We start from the raw sequence: 15,071 nt of genomic DNA, 5'->3' as shown, positions 1-15,071 counted from the left end.
AGACTTCCCTATAAAGAAAATCTGTATTCCTAGGGCTAGATTGGAAGGCTTACTGCAAACACCAACAGTACGGTAAACACGTCCATTACATTTTATCAATGAAAAAAAGAATACATGATCAGCAGCACTATAGTCCTGATCTTTCTTCAGCATGATTTCCTCCTTTGCAGCTGCTACTTGTTTGCTTTACCATTTTCATTTATTCTTTCACTGATGAATTGGCACTTTGCAGTCTACCCTGAGTAAGGAACAGCATATAGCTAAACTGCCTCTACAGCACAGCAGGGGACAAACTTGAGAGTCACATTTTGATCTTTCTTTCCCCAATTGCCACCCAGTGGAGAATCAACTCTGCAAACCCTTATCTTAGAGCATATTACTTGCTTCTCCAATTGCACCACCAGCCAGAATGCTGGATGTGGATTCAAGACTCCAACCACTCCCCACCCAACTACACAGCAGGGTCAGTATCTGCTTGATGTGTTCCCCCTTCATACCCTTTTGTTTCGTTCCACCCACTGAAGACAGTTTATGCTAGGCAGGGCCGGATTAAGGCATGGGCTAACCGGGCAGCTAGCTATGGGGGGCCAGCCATCAGGCGCTATAGGGGACGCCTGATGGCAGCTGTAAAAGGCACACAGCGCCCCTTACAGCTGCCATCAGGCGTCACACGCCCGGCTCCTGGATTAAGAGCTGCAGCAGCTCCCAGCGGCCATCCTGCAGCAGCCGTGTTAACTCCCACAGCACCGGCCAGCAGCGTCCTTCCCCCCGCGGCTGCGGGGCCCTGCACAGCCAGACTCGGCTCGCCCCGGGTGGCCCTGGGTTGTGCACCAGCAGCGGTAGCCAGGCTGGGCTGGGCCAGGCACGTGCGTCCTGCTGCCGCCAGCTCCGTGTGCCCTCCCCCATGGCCGGCCCGGGGGCGGGACTGCACATGCATCCTCCCCCAACCCGGGGCGCAATTAACCTGTCTGCTTGGGGCACCAGAATGGCTTGGTCCAGCCCCGATGCCAGGGAATAAGGAGTCACGGTCACATAGGTGAGCCCAAGAATGAACTTGTATTTATTTGTTACAAGTTTTCCTATGGTAATAGTCCCTCCAGTGTCAGTAACTGCATTACTTTTACATGATGCCCTGTCAGATAGGGCAGTATTATTAACCCCATTCGCCAGGTGGGGAAATAAGGCACAGAGAGTTTCTAAGGAGCTCCATTCTTTTGGGTGTTGAGTTCAATACTCCTCTGAAAGTCTGGCCACATTTGTGAGCTCCCTGAGCATTTGAAAAAAATGGCCCTATATGACACACACAAAAGGGGCTTTAAGCCATAAGTGACACAGCAAGGAACAGAACCCACATCTCCAGAGTGTCAGGCCACTACCTCCCCCACAAATCCAGACCACCTGTGATGAGAGAACATGATGCGGCTCTGCAGTTAAAGTTACTCTGGGGCACTTTCTTTCGTTGTTGTTTTGGAAGATTTTTAATTTAAAGTGAGATTTAAATCTCTTTATTAGGGATGAAAACTAATTACTCACATGCACCAAAAGACTGAATTCTCTGGCAATCTTCACACAAATGCAGTCAATCGTTGAGGTTGCTGAAGGAGTGAAAGCCTGTGTTTTTTAATTATAGGGCTAGCATCTAATATTTTCCAAACAAAGAAATTTTATGGGTGGGCAAAATGTTTAAATCAAAATCAGCAAAGATACCAGCTTTATACCTCTCCCCACCCTGAAAGCCAACAGAAAAGTATATTTGTTGAAAGATGAAAAATAAATAACGTGAACCAGTGATGGATGAAATATTTCACTTTGGAGTCTGGCATGCAAATGCTTATGTCTGAGTTAGTTCCAAACAAAAACAATCTTCAGAAAAACCTTGTTGATGCAGCAGAAGATCCCACAAGAACATTTTGGTCTAATAAAGACCCACTAAATCAGCTGGTGATTGTGCTCTCAATAATTCTAGTACTCCACTGGATTGAGAAGCCTAAGGGGAGTCAATGAGAGAAGAGTGAGGGAAGGTGACCTCCTGCCGTGGTAACTCAATCTAAAGTAGGTCGACTCCAGCAATGCTGGAGATGCGTACTTCAGTTTGACATTGCCCCCTGTTGCAGACCTGGCCTTTGTGGAGTCTCAAGCTTCTTGTAACAGCATGGCTTCTGTTGCCTCGGAGATCACGAGCTTTACTGAGCTAGCATCTTTTATGCTCCATAGCAAAGGAACTCCTCTCCTTTGCACCTCTTCAGAGCAAACAAAAAGGACAAAAAAGACTAACAGTTCCTTTACTTTTCACCTGAACATGGAGCAGCTAAAACCAAAATTCAGCCAGAAGTAACTGTGTGCTCCTAATGCAATCCAATTGAATCCAAGTATATTGAATTTCTATTAATGCCTGCAGAGTGACAGGTATTGAGGGCTCTGCCAGATGGCAACTATTCCTGCCAGAGTCCTTCAACAAAGCAAAACAGACCTAAGATTCTCAACCCAGCATTCCATAATGTGTGCAGCTACTGCAAAAACAAAGCCAGGCATCAATACATTTCTTTCATATAGGCCATTCTCAGTCTTCCCAGAGATACTCCTGCACCTGCTACCAGCACATTTAGAGCTATTTTTAAATAAAAAATAAATAACTACATCGCTGATAAAAAATATTATTCTCAGGTCACTTCTGTAACTAAATGATAAAGTTCTAGTTTACCATTTTAAGAATTTTCTTGATATATCTACAGTAACATCTAAAAATCAAACTCTATAGCATATACCAGTAGTACTTAAACTGGTTCATTTATTACCATTGTTAGTCACCCATGGAAATCTGGTTGACCACATGTAGAGGATCCAACAGCCCGTGCAGGCTCCTGGGCAAAGGGGTGGGGGCTGGCTCTACACTCCCAGAAGGGTCAGGGTCTTGGGCAGAAGGGACAGGGCCAGAGCAGCCAGCCTCAATGCTCCATCCTTTTAGCCACAGGTAGCCCTCAGCACCCTCGTAGCCCTCACAGCCTCATGGAGTGCATGACACAGTGCTCCGGTGGCAATTTAAAAGGCCTGGGACTCCAGCCACCACTGCTGTTGCAGTAGCAGTGGGGACAGACAGGAGCCTCAGGCCCCTTTGAATCACCCGACAATGGGGCAATTACCCCCTGTATTCCCACCCCCACCCCCATTGTTGGGCCTGGTCACATGATGCGGATTCTTCTGTTTCCAGCTACTACACCACATTAAAAGGAAGCTAAAACACACATTAAATAGCCTCTGTGTGTTTCTTTTCCACATAGCACCTTCTATAGCTAACACAAGGATGTTATTCGATCGTCAGTGGGGGGGGTGAGGTAGAAGGTGTCTATGTGATCCCAAGTGAATAAGGTGCAGTGGCCATAGGACAATCTATTGAGTCAGATGCAATCCATCCTGTGAAAAGGTCTGAGAACCCCTGCTAAACACAACTGCTTTAGAAAATGAGCATCACATTTTGAAAGGGAACAAATCCTTATGTGCTAGAGTATTAATTTTCAGAGCATGGAATTAAGCAAATGTGTGCCGATTGCTATAAGCCAAGATATGACCAATAGTTTTCAAAGATTTGTTTTATCAATTCATACAAAGGATGGATGGCATGGCCCCAGCAGGTCTGGCGTAGCAACAATTTCAGATCAGATACATGACATAAAACCAAATCCTTTCTTGCTGTTATAAAACCCACTACACTCTCAGGCTTTAAGTAACTGAGTCCTCCATTAAACCTACAGTTCTACCTCACAAATGACTTTTTATTATTTGCTTTTACAGGCAACAGGAGCAGGAAATGTGCTCTAATATCTAAATCTCCTTTTAATCAAAGCCAACATGCAACATTTGGGAAGAAGTGATTATAACATTCTATATGGCGGGTGTAAGTATCAACCTGTGAACATCTCTTTGCAGGACTGAGACTGAAGAAAACAGTAGCTATCCTCTTTGTGAAGGTATGAACCTATATTTAATAGTAAATAAAAACTATCATTTTAAAACAAAACAAAAGAAACAACCTGAAGATTTTCTAAGCATGATAGAAGGGGAAGTGAAGACTGTTGGAAGTCTTGAAGACAAGTGGCACAGGAAGAGGGAAAAATGATAAGGAATGTACATCCTCATTCTCGAAGGTATGTCTTGTGCTTTCAAGAATTCCTGGAAAGTTTTTACAAATCTTCCTTGAGAACTATACAATAAAAAAAAATTATATAAAAAATTTTTTAAACAGACAATCTTTCTAAAAGTGCACCAAAAGACTAAAAATACTAAAAAAGTGCACCAAAAAAGTAAAAAATAAAGTTTTAAGCTAGCAATGTAGGAGAAAGTTTGGATGGCTAACAGTTAGCAACTGCCGTGAATCATACTTAGCCATCCAATCTTTCTCCTAAATTGCTAACTTAAAACTTTATTTGTGAGTTTTTTGTGCACTTTTTATTATTTTTAGTCTTTTGGTGTAATTTTAGAATGACTGTCTGTTTGAAAGGGTTTTTTTAGTTTGTATTTTTGGTCTTAAATGTAGTGTGTTTCAACTAATAAACATATCAAAATGAACCATGGAATTTTTTATGTATTTTTAGCTAGACTGTCTTACAAAATGTTTTTTGCACTAGGTATCTACATTGTTGATTAAAATCAGTTGTGTTTAAGGAAGGGATAAAGGAATTGAGGTGATCGATCAATTGTTTTCTTGATCAGAAAAGGAAGAAGACTTCAAAGATGCTGTAATTCTTCAAAGACGTCTTTATGACAAACATTGTCGCCCATGAATTTGTTTGGATCGATTTCATCGATCTCTACACCTTCCAAAGAACGGACTCGACTGAGTGCAAAGTATTTGTTGTGGCTTGCAGGGCACCCCATGCCAGTCCCTGCACCCCTCAGCCTGCCCGCATGGGCAGACGTTCCCCCCCACCAGCAGCCCTCTTTGTGGGGCTTATTTGGGGCTCTGCCTGCGCCAAGGGTGGGGCTTGCCTGATTCATCCATGGTGGTGTTTGCATGCTGGGGACCCAGTCTACAGGAGCACAGTCTGGGTGGGGACAGGGGGCACATGGGGAGCTGGGGGCGGTTGGATGCTCCTGCTCCTCTGCAGTCTCCCATTCTTCTTTGATCTGCACCAGCACGGCTGCCATTGGCTGCCCGCTTGTGACATGCAGGGACTGCAGTTGTCCCACGTAGCAGCGCTGGGCTCAATTTCCATTCCTTTAAAGGAACCAGGATCGGGGGGGTGGGGGACGGCGGCAGAGCATGCCTGCCATGTCGGCCACAGCGACAGCACTTCCCCACGAGTGGAGCTGCACAGCACTGCACCGAGGCAGGCCATGTTGACACGTCCACAGGAGCTGCTGGCCAGCGGGGGAGGGGGAAGTGGTGGTGGCAAGAGGCAGTGGTAGAGCACGCCTGCCGCATCGGCCACTGTGGCAACGCCCCATGAGCGGAGCCATGCAGCACCGTACTGAGCCAGGCTGCATTGGCACATGTGCAGGAGTGTGTGTGAAAGTTGAAAATCCCATGACAGACAGACTTGAATGATGGCCGTTTAATAGAAAGATTGTCTAATAAAAAGAGGATTAAAAACAAATGATGTGCATAAGTATTCTGATCCAAGTAAATAACCATGCTTCCTTAGAGTGAAATCATATTGCCACACTTTGGTCTGTGTACTAAAAAAGGGAGATGATAGTAGTCACAAGCCTAGAGTTCATTTGCCCCCATTAAATTTTAAGATTACTGATGCCTCTTTAATGGGCTCTGTCTCAAAACAATCTAACAGAGTGGAGAACTACAATTCCACATTTTCTTCATCAAGATTGAGTCATCATTGCATAAGAGTGATAAAATAGCTTTCATTTGCCACCCTCCATTTCAAAGAACAGCAACTCTATAACACTAAGAGCTAGAAACATAGCTATTATTTATAATGGACTTTCATCATTCATTACATGTGTTAAGATACATGAAGCATCACCTATACCCTATTCTAAACAAACTGATTTATTACAAACAGGATTAGGCCTAAATGTATTAAAATAAATATGGAGATTTTGATAAACAAGCATTTTGTGCTTTTTCTGAGAGTAAGAATCTTAACGTAATGTTTTCAAATAGTCCAGTTAGATTTCTGGGTTGTCTGATCCAGCTAAATATTCCAATGTGACTTCATTCAATAGGGCTGGGATATGTCATTGTGGCCAAAGATTGCCACCACATTCCTATAGGAGAAGAGAAGCCATGCTCAAATAAACAGCTGTCCAGTGTTTGCTTTAAAAATAATTCCTTCGACCCTGATGATCTTCCCAGGTTCTAGCCCTCATCTCATCTTGTGTTTTGGGCCCAGTTATTGAGCATGTTATGACTAAGCAGTTCTAGCACTCCCTAGAGTCCCTACCTGACTGTTCGGCCTGATTGTGACATAGCAATAAAGTTAGTGTCCCTGATCAGTTGCACACTTTCGTTCATCTGGGCAGCAGTTCCATCAGTGCTCTGATGACACTCCATTCTGCATGTCTTCTTCACAAGCTCCAGATACTGCAGCTCGTTTACTTGCCCAGTGCCCGATCAAGAGAGGGCCATGGCACAGACTGGTCTGCCCCAGATAGTTGAAGGTGAAACTAGACAAGAAGGGGCACAACAAAGAAGTGTGAACCTGCTTTTTGTTAGTGTGATTTGAAGCCTGGGGAATCTCTAATGTTGCTGGAGTCCCAGATAGCAGCAGTAGCCAGAGAAGCTTTTTCATATGTGTGTCTATCTTTCATATTGTGACCATTCCTTGTGGAGGCAGATCTAGTCAGTTGCCTACATACATGGGGCTTCCAGGGCTGTGTCCAGACTCAGGGGGTTTTTCGGAAAAAGTAGCCTTTTTCCGAAAAAACTTCACCTGCATCTAGACTGCAGCCGCGTTCTTTCGAAATTAAATCAAAAGAACGCGGCTTTTCTTTCGATTTTTCTTTCATTTTACGAGGAAGAACGCCTTTTTTCGAAAGTGCTCTTTCGAAAAAAGGCGTTCTTGAATGCAAACAGGGGTTTTTCAAAAGAGAGCATCCAGACTGCCTTTCGAAAAAGTGGCTTGCTTTTTCAAAAGTTCCGCTTGCAGTCTAGACGCTCTTTTTCGAAAGAGGCTTGCAGTCTAGACATAGCCCAGGTTGGCTGCTGCATTGATTTCTCCATGGGCCTACCCTTACAGACCACTTGAAAGCTTCACCTAATGCAGATGCAACCACTCCGTTTTATACAAGTCCTTCTCATGCTGAGCACATTCTCCCCATGTTCTCTAGTCTGCACTGACTATACATTTGCCTCTGGGACCTCTTCAACATATGTGGTTTTATTATTGCCATTGCAGAGATCTTTCCTCTCCTTGTGCACAGCTCTGGAATTCACTTTCCCACTTAGCCTGTAAGTCAGGGATGAGCAACAATTTTTGATGAGGGGGGACTCCAAGAATTTGGAAAGTGGTCAAGAGCCTCACTCCTCCATATTAATGGAGGAGGTGCAGGGTCTGGGATGGAGCTTGGGTGCAAAAGTGAGCTTGCAGTAAGGTAGTGGGAGAGGGTGTGGGATCTGGGAGGGAGTTTGGGTGCTCCTGATTTCTCCTGTTGGGGTCTGAAAGCTGAAGGCAGAAACATCAAGGAATGACAATACCACGCTGAAATGCTGAATGGCTGGGACCATGCTGTTTTCCTGCAGTAGTACTTCTTGAAGAGCTATTAGTTTGCTTTGGGATGAATTTTCAGGGGAATTTTCATGCCAGACCAATTTTATTTTACAACAGTTAACAATAAATGACTGCATGAGGATAACTACATTACCAACGTGAAGGGCTGGCCATAATCAGGAATTCTGTAGAAGAAGGATGCTTACAGAGAAAGTTATATATTTATTAATTTTCAGCTACTCAGCCATTATAGCTTTACAAATAAGGGAACAACTAACTAATATCCTTAAAATCCCATTAAAAAAACACTTGAAAAGAGGTCAGTGTTTTTCAGTAATGCACACCAATGAGAATGTGCAATAACTTCCACCGAAAAATTCCACTGCTCATTAACACTGAATAATTAATCCTAACACTAATTACCACAGACCCATAAGAGCTCAATTACTTCTTTTTTGCCTTCGAAGTAACCCTATGCATTTATATTATTATGGTGCTCCCGATACTCCTGTTTATTGCTTGCGATTATATCAACGTAAGCCAATCGTGGCCAGGTTTAATGCACAGTCAGTAACGTCTAGGAGAATGGGGTATAACTTTTTACTCTAAGCAATCGTTAGGTGCTACCTTAGAAAATGATTCTAAGAGCAAAACTTAGGCCCTAAAATGTATTAGTGCAGGCAACAAACATCCTCATAAGATTTCTCTAGCTCTAATCAAAAGATTTTACGACCAGAACACCAAATAATCTCTGTAACAGTGCCATCTGGTGGTATTGCATTAATGTTTCACTATATTTTTAAGGCTGCCATTCCCTTTCAGAGTCCATGATGTAGCAAAATCACTCAAACAGCCCTTCCAATTAGTTTTAAAGATGCACACAAACATTGATCCAAGACCATTTGAATAACACTCTTAGTTGGCTCTTGCAAGCCTCTGTTAGAAATGCAATCAGCAGCCTTTTTCAGACAGAGTCATCATATGGCCCCACAACAGAAACACTAATCTAGGAAGTTATCCATGCAACAAACGCTGTTGCCAACTCTGTCCAAACATTTACTCTAGTGACACCATCACAGGACCTAACCACATCAGCCATACCATCAAAGATTCATTCACAAGCACATCTACTAATGTGATATATGCCATCATGTACCAGCAATGCCCCTCTGCCATGTACATTGGACAAACCAATGTCTCTGCACAAAAGAATAAAGGAACACAAATCAGACATTAAGAATGGCAACATCCAAAAGTCAGGAGGAGACCACTTTAATCTCATTGGACACACAGTTTCAGATTTGCAAGTTGCATTCTCAGACAGAAAAAAAATTTAAAAAAGACTTCAGAGAGAAACTGCTGAGCTGGAATTCATATGCAAATTTGACACTTGAACCAAGGTCTAAATACATAGACTGGTTCTCACATTACAATAGGTAATTTCCCATTCAGGTATTCTCAGCTTCTCACCATAGTTGGAGATGAGCCACCTCCACTTTCACTTAGTTCACAAAGATGTCAAATTCCCATCTCTGATTCCATGTTTTTTTCTTCTCTTTCTTTTTCTCTTCAGCATCTGAGGAAGAGAGTTGTAGTTCACAAAAGCTTGTGCGCTAATACCTTAAAAAATGTTAGCCTTTAAAGTGCCACAGGACTGCTTGTTGTTTTTGCTGAAACAGACTAACAAGGTTACCCCTCTGAAAACTTTCAAAAATCTATACTCTTTTAGAGTATGTCTACCCTGCCACCCTAGTTCGAACTAGGGTGGCTAATATAGTCATTCGAACTTGCAAATGAAGCCCGGGATTTAAATATCCCGGGCTTCATTTGCATGTTCCCGAGTGCCACCATTTTTAAATGGCAGTTCGAACTCCCTGCCCATGGCTACACGCAGCATGGGCTAGGCAGTTCGAACTAAAGCCCCTAATTCGGACTACCGTTACTCCACCTGCAATGAGGAGTAATGGTAGTCCGAATTAGGGGCTTTAGTTCGAACTGCCTAGCCTGTGCTGCGTGTAGCCGCGGGAAGGGAGTTAGAACTGCCAGGCATTTAAAAATGACGGCGCCCAGAAACATTCAAATAAAGCCTGGGATATTTTAATCCCGGGCTTAATTTGCAAGTTCAAATGACATTAGCCACCCTAGTTCGAACTAGTTCGCGCCCCGCCTCCCAGCCACTCCCCCCACCAGGCTTCCGGGCGCCCAGTCGGAAAACCAGAAAATACCGGACATTATACATGTCTGGTATTTTCTGGATTTTTTTTTAACCGGTCAGAGCCCCCAAAAACTGAACTGTCCTGTAGAAAACTGGACACCTGGCAACCCTAAGACATTAGGGTGTGCCTGGGCGCACCCAGCACACTCGGTACGCACGCCAGTGATTGTACTCCAGGAGACAAAGGCAGTGTTGCAGACCTCTTTAAATGTAGTACCAAGCCCTCTGATGGGGGGGCATAGGGAGCAGTTGCCTGAGAGCCTGGTAATTTAATGGGCCCCAGCAGGGGCGGATGAGAGTGCCGCGGGGCCCAGGGCAGCACAATTTTACGGGATCCCCCCTTTGACACGGCACATGCGCCGTGGTGCCACGGCACATGTGCGGGGCCTCTGGAAGCGTGGGGCCCGGGGCGGCAGCCCCACTCGCCCTGCCGTAAATCTGCTGCTGGGCCCCAAGGCTCCCGGCCACTGCTGCTATAGAGGGGTAAGTCTGCAAGCTAAGAAACTGCTTCTCTTCTTTTGCTCTTATTGGCTCCTGAGTTTGAAGAAGGAGGATGTTGCACATTCCTAGTAAATAAATGAGATTGCATCAAAGAAAATACCAGATTCCATCTATTCATACTTACAGCAGGAACATCTCCAGGGTCCCAAACTTTGACTCAGGCTAAGAAGGGCAACAGTATCCAAAAAGCAACAAAGGCTGCCAAATTACCCATACATGAGCTGACAACATCCAGCACCAAATACAGAAAAACAAATACTGAGCAAATGGCTGAATGCAAATTTCAGAAACGTCATGCTTGAACAGCCTGGCATGAGGGAGGAGAACCTGTGTGATCCCCCCTAACCACATATCTTTTTGTGGTCTTAATGCTTCCACTAACTTCCTGGATAGAGGGGTAGAAATACATGTAAAAGACAACACAGTAAGAATGTGAGGTGGGTAAAGGTGAATACTTGGGGTTTGCTTGTTTGGGTTTTTTCAACATAGGATTTTCCTTTTGCTAGGTTGAGATATCCTGGAGATATCTTGAAACCCTCAGAGCCTGATTTTTGGAAGCACTGAGCAGTTCCCTTTATTTTTTCCATCCATGTGCAGAATAAATTTTGTTATGTGCACTGAGGCATATTATGTGCACCATCAATAGAATCACATGCTGCCAGATGCAAGTACTCTGCTAATCAGGATAGCATTTGAATCTCTCCTGAGTGGCTGTCCAAATGCTCTGCTGTCAACGCTGTTCTGGCACGATGAATGCAGAAGTTGGGGTCCTGCAAGAGCACTCCAAAACCTTGCCTCTACAGGCTCTGGTATAAAAACTTCCCCCACAAAATCTTAATACCCAGATTTTGGAGGACCCTCTGCCACCACCCAAGTAATTCTAAGAAAACCAGGGAAGAGATTACTTGGGAAATCCCCTCCCTAAAGCAAAGCTTTCCTCTGCCCCAACCTCAATTTTGCTTGGAGTTGGGAAAAAACAGGGAATCCACAGACAACAATGGACTCTGCCCTTCCATCTAGGCATTAAGTCCTAAGAACACAACAATCACCAATGCCAGTTAATTAGAAAAAAACCCAATCTTTTATTATCAGAACAAAACTACAGATGCAAGTATAGTAAATTGGCTAGATGGAAAGAGCCACCATTTGATATAAATACTCAGGGAAAAACCCTGGGCTGTAATGCTTTGTAACAAAAGAGGGGAAAAACAATTAGCAAGCTCAGACATGATTTCCAACCCCCCAAACAAGGAAAACAATAAACTCTGACAGACTACCTAAACTTTTCCCTACTTACACATTTTAAGAAATCCATTCTTGGAGAGCGAACCCATCTCCATCTCCCTCAAGCCATGGAAAAAACTGCTCTGGTCTCAAACAAAGATGAGAGAGAGAAAAACCCCTCTCTTCCAGTTTGAAATTCCTACCTGCATTGTTATTGGCTGACTGCCTGACACCTTGCCTCAGTACCTGAGTTAACCCCTCAGTCACCACTCCTGATTATGACAACTGCTTACAAGGAACACTGCTTTATAGCTCCCTCTGACTTCAAATGGAGTTAGGAGTGCTCAGCACATCTGGGAATGAGGCTCATGGCAGAGAACAAGTTCAGTAAATAGGATGTGTGGAAGGCTCTGGGGATTTCAGACCTGTGAAGTTTAGAAATAGGTTGGGGTTTGGGAGAGACGGGGGTGGGTTGGTTGGTTGGTTTTTTTGGAAAATAGCTTTATGCACACAGGTTTTTTATTGGGCAGCCTTGAGAAGGCACGGGGGTAACTTAAAGATGTATTATTTCTTACTGATCGCTAGTTCTGAACTATACCTTTGTCTCTGCATCAGTCCAAGCAGCAACAGGGGGGAGCTGTTGCTTACCCTAGCTTTTGTCTCCATAGGAATGCCTTAGAGGCATGTACAGACAAAGCTTTTAAGGCCATCTCACCTTTTCCTCAGTCTTTTAAGAAATATACTTATGTAAGTAGGTGGACATTCTCTTGGAGGATTGTTTGTGCCTATATACAGACAAGGTTTGCACAAGAAAAATAAGCTGCTGCTAATAACTGGTATCAGCAAGGAGGGCAGCAGAACAAACGCTGAACATGACTCACCTGCAAGCATAGACAGGAACAAACCCCATTCAATATCATCTCAACAGCTGTGATTAAATATGGCAACATTTGTATTAGAGGGAACTCATTAATTTCCTATGCAGTACATAGGCGAGTTATTTTAAAAAGAGAAGAAGATTTTAATTCCATTGGCTGGGGATTCCCCAACCTCTCATCACAGGTTCTGAAATCTAAAGATGGTTTGTGGTTCTTTGACTGCAATGGGGATTGTTGACAGTATTGTATTTTGACTGTGATAAACTGAAATAGATTACAGAAGCAAGAGAGAGAGGAGTCTTGTGCAGACCAACCCCATGAAAACAGTTCCCATTGTCATCCACATGCTCCTCTAGAAAAGGGAGAGAGAATGTCCCTTATATTAACCAAAAGCATGTTTGATGTGTCAGAGGTTTTGGATCACACAGCCAAGACACTGAGATACAATGGTTCAGTTAGTGGGTCTAGTGATGGGGAAACTCAGGAAGAAAATCTCAGTTTATTTAATTTCCCATTATACGTCATTATGGAATATATGAACAATTTCTTCCTATGAAGAGACTTGGGGTTAGCGTTTTAAAGAGAGGGAAAGAGAGTTTGCACTGCAACTTCCATGTTGTAATTGTTGGGCTGATAAATAAGAGAACATCAGTTAATGGGCCACCAACCTGCCATATCTTTCTTGAGCATTAAACACACTTATCTTTCATTAAACCTCTTCTACTTTTCACAGAACATTTCTTTAAGGACAAATTCATGCTTCCCCACTACTTGGCTCCAACTCTTCTGAGAAGTTCTCCTCTGTCTTTTATTCTCTCTCTCTCTCCTTCAAGCACATTGATTTTTATAGCCTTAGTGCAACTCTTTTCATTTAGACCAAAGCTAACATAATTGAGGTCTATAAGTGACACTGCAAATCACCTTAATTTCCTGCCAGCAAAAAGTTTAAATTTTAAACAGACTCAGTGATTCATCTCTCTGAAACATTTCTCACTGGGTTGTCGTGCTGACTGCTCTTTCTGAAATGTACTGCAGCTACTTTCGTATGATAAAGCATCAGGCAACTTCAAAAGATTTTGGGAAGCTTCAAAGTTATGAAGGTAAAAAAAAATCATAATAGCGAGGGAATTTCCAGTAGCTGTTCTTATTCTTGTCTGCTCTGCTCTTGCCATGCAAGCTTTTGGGCAGGTGCATACAGCTATTCCTCATTTCTTGTCACTGTTTGGGTACAGGTTGGAATTCCCTGGTCCAGGACCCTTGGGACCTGACCAGTCTGGAATGAGGGAACTTGCCTCACAGGGGCCCCGAGGTGCCCAGGGGACCATGCTACCCACTTACCACCCCCACCTCCGGCCCACGGACAAGCAGGCAAGGGAAGTGTCCAGCCGCAGTGGGATCCTATGGGAGGTAGAGAAGCTGGGAGCTCTCCCTGGGGCCCACACACCTGTGCCTGGCAGCACTGCCCAATGTATGTCTAGGGTCGTGCCTGCACCCTTGTGGCTAGCCTGTTTCCAGCCGTGGCAGGTGGTGGGAGAACATCCCCACCCCCCGGAGCCAGATGTGTGGCCTCCCCGAGCCTGCGAGCAGGATCATGGGCATGCTCAGGGCCGCCTGCTGTGTCTGCATGGCGCACACTAACGCTGCACGTAGTTCCATGTGTATGGACTGCAGCACAATGTGCAGCCCGAGCTGGCAGATCAATGCTCGCACCTCTCCCCCTCTGTACCCACCTCCCCCGCCCTATGTGCGTGACAAACTGAGAGCACTCATCTGAATATCCCTCTCTGGCATCAGAGGAGACCTGGGAGATGTCCAGGCTCACAGGATCAGCTCTAAGGAGAGCGTGACAGTGGCCATATCATCCACTTCTTCCTCTCCCTGTTGCTGTCCCTGGTCCTCCTCCTCCGCCGTGACCTCCGCTCCAGCCGGGCAATGACAGGAGTGTTGAGGCTGGAATCCATGACAACGGGTGGGGAAACGGCTTCCCACCCTCCAGGAATTGGTACAGCTCCTAGTATGAGGGGCAGATGTGGGGTTCTGCCCTGGAGCATGTGCTACGCTCTCTGGCCCTCATGTATCCCAGGCAAAGCTCTTTGACCTTACTCCGGATCTGTTCCAGGGTCCAGGGTGGGTGTCCGTGCTCTGCCAGGGACTCAGCCATGTGCCCAAAAATGTCAGTGTTCTGCTGCTTGGAGCGGAGATCCTGCCCCACAGCTCGAGGAGGGACAGGAACTCCGCTCCAAACCAGGAGGGTGCATGCCTCTTGGTCCCCTTGGGTGGGTCCTGGGAGCCTTGTGGCCAGGTGGGTCAGGGGGCTTGTGGCTCAGACATAGCTCTGAATGCCTGTGGCAGGGAGAGCCGCACGGTCAGGGTGCTGCTCCCAGGCCAGCTTCCTGCCACAAGGCTTGTCCAGGGTGCTTGTAGCTTTAAGAGGGGCCAGGAGACAGGAACTATAGAGTTGATTACTTTCTGTGGAGTGGCCACCAGGACACCTGTGTTATTTCCTGGAGGCCTCTTCTTTCAAAAGAAAACCTTCTTCCTCGTCCCCACACACGCCTTTTTCCGAAAGAGCTCTTTAGGAAAAAGGCT

This window comes from Pelodiscus sinensis, chromosome 8 (assembly GCF_049634645.1).
Source record: "Pelodiscus sinensis isolate JC-2024 chromosome 8, ASM4963464v1, whole genome shotgun sequence".
Lineage (NCBI taxonomy): Eukaryota > Metazoa > Chordata > Testudines > Trionychidae > Pelodiscus > Pelodiscus sinensis.
Note: the sequence above shows the minus strand (reverse complement) of the source record.